This window comes from Alosa alosa, chromosome 7 (genome assembly GCF_017589495.1).
Source record: "Alosa alosa isolate M-15738 ecotype Scorff River chromosome 7, AALO_Geno_1.1, whole genome shotgun sequence".
Lineage (NCBI taxonomy): Eukaryota > Metazoa > Chordata > Actinopteri > Clupeiformes > Clupeidae > Alosa > Alosa alosa.
In genome coordinates, this window is record NC_063195.1 from 7,881,523 (window position 1) to 7,884,022 (window position 2,500).

General features: G+C 51.3%; 1 protein-coding gene across 1 annotated transcript in view; it reads right to left on the minus strand.

Moving 5' to 3' along the window:
- LOC125297722 (microtubule-associated serine/threonine-protein kinase 1-like) overlaps positions 1-2,500 on the minus strand; it is a gene marked incomplete in the record, with an annotated part of 61,201 nt that overhangs the window by 23,066 nt on the left and 35,635 nt on the right.

Here is a 2,500-nt window from a genome sequence, read left to right on the forward strand (position 1 = left end):
TTTCCACTACGCCCTTGTGCAGTAAATTGCGTTACGTAATGAATTATGTTAGGTTACGTTAAGGAAAGTCTTTATATTGATTCTGAAGCCTAGTCAACGAACTGTTTGTCTAACGCAAAGTCCCTGTACCTCAAGGCTGGTCTTTGCCTACTTAGCTGTGACTTCACAGAGCAAGGTGTTTATCCACACTACTTCAAGTTGGAATTAAAATAATTGAGCAAGCAATTTGCAATCTGTCGCAGGGTGCTGATTTTAAAAAATATCCATCAAGGAATCCCAATTTGCCGCTTTCAATGCGATATGACATTTCAACGCAGGAAAACTTAGAGTGACAAAACAGAATGTATTTATGTATTTATTGAACTGATTATCGCAATATGAATGAGGAGGGTACTACTAGGCCTTGTGTTAAGAAATTGCCTGAAACTTCAAAAGCCCATTGTTCCCCAGCTTATCACCCACTGACGTTCGCGTGACTGGGTGTGAGAAGTGAGGGGGGAAGTTTTGAAGAATCAATGTTGGCTATTCAACATCCAGCCCTAGGTTGCCTTTTGGAAATGGCAGGCTGCTTTTCTTTTTTTCATGTAGACTTGAAGAAAATGGCAACAGCGCCCCGCTTCAGACGCGGTTTTCACACTGGCGCCTAAAGGTGGTTGCCTTTGTGAAGCAGGAGTGAGCGAGTTGCAGATCCCGCTGGTGTTTCCGCGTGTAGTGTAATACCGCTGGCGGCCGCCTGGGTTGTGATGTAATGTCTGCTTTCTCTGTCTGCAGTGACGCCTGTCCAACATGTCCTCTGAAACGCTTAAGACCCGGGCCAGCCTGCGCCCCGTGTCTGCCACCGCCGGGCAGGACGGGCCAGCGCAGCGACATCCAGCTGTCCGAAAGCATGAGGCAGACAGACCGGGCCACCGACGCACGCGCGCTGCAGGCAGGTGTGTGTGTGTTTGTGTGTGTGTGGTGATGGGGTGGTACAGTCACAGTCACTCCCTATGGGAAGATAGAGAGGAGGAATAAAAGGAGAGAAGAGGAGAAGAGAAAAGGGGGAGAGAAGAGGAGGAGAGAAGAGGAGAAGAGGAGGAGAGGAGGAGAGAAGAGAAGAGGGGAGAGAAGAGGAGAGAAAGAGAGGAGAGGAGAAGAGGAGGAGAGAAGAGGAGAAGAGAGGAGGAGAAGAGAGGAGAAGAGAAGAGGGGAGAGGAGAGGAGAGGAGGAGAGAGAAGAGGAGGAGAAGAGGAGGAGAGAGGGGAGAAGAGGAGGAGAGGAGGAGAAGAGGAGGAGAGAAGAGGAGAGGGGAGAAGAGGGGGAGAAGAGGAGAAGAGAAGAGGAGGAGAGAAGAGGAGAGGGGAGAGAAGAGGAGAGAAGAGGAGAAGAGAAGAGGAGGAGAGAAAAGGGGGAGAGAAGAGGAGAAGAGGAGGAGAAGAGGAGGACAGGAGGAGAGGAGAGAAGAGGAGGAGAAGAGGGAGAAGAGGAGGAGAGAAGAGGAGGAGAAGAGGGGGAAGAGGAGGAGAGAAGAGGAGAAGAGGAGGAGAGGAGAAGAGGAGGAGAAGAGGAGGAGAGAGGAGAGGAAGAGGAGGAGAGAAGAGGAGGAGAGGAGGAGGAGGAGAAGAGGAGGAGAGAAGAGGAGGAGAAGAGGGGGGAGAGAAGAGGAGGAGAGAAGAGGAGAGAAGAGGAGGAGAGAAGAGGAGAAGAGGAGGAGAGGAGAGAAGAGGAGGAGAAGAGGAGGAGAAGAGGAGGAGGAAGAGGAGAAGAGGAGGAGAAGAGGAGAGAAGAGGGGAGAAGAGGAGAGGAGGAGGAGAAGAGGAGGAAGAGGAGGAGAGAAGAGGAGAGAAGAGGAGGAGAAGAGGAGGAGAGAAGATGAGAAGAGGAGAGAAGAGGAGGAGAGGAAGGAGGAGAGAAGATGAGAGAGGAGAAGAGGAGGAGAGGAGAAGAGGAGGAGAGAAGAGAGGAGAGAGAAGAGGAGGAGGAGAAGAGGAGGAGAGAAGAGGAGGAAGAGGAGGAGAGAAGAGGAGAAGAGGAGAGAAGAGGAGGAGAGAAGAGGAGGAGAGAAGGAGGAGGAGGAGAGGAGAAGAGGAGGAGAGAAGAGGAGGAGAGGAGAAGAGGAGAGGAGAGAAGAGGAGGAGAGAAGAGGAGGCCAAAGGGAAACAGGGATAGACGTAGACAAAGTAGAGGAAGAGAACAGATTGCTTATGTCTTATGTCGACTGTGACCTGTGTGTGTGTGTGTGTGTGTGTGTATGTGTGTGTGTGTGTGTGTGTGTGTATGCCTGCGTACGTGTGTGTGGGAACAGATTGCTTATGTCTGTATCGACTGTGACCTGTGTGTGTGTGTGTGTGTGTGTGTGTGTGTGTGTGTGTGTGGGGAACAAACTGTATTGACTGTGACAGGCAGCACAGGCAATGCTGACTCACGGAGCAGACTGAGACAGAGAGAAAGGCAAGGATGTGGCCGTGGGTGTGTCTGGGTGTGTGTGGCTGTGTCAGTGTGTGTGGCTATGTGTGTGTGT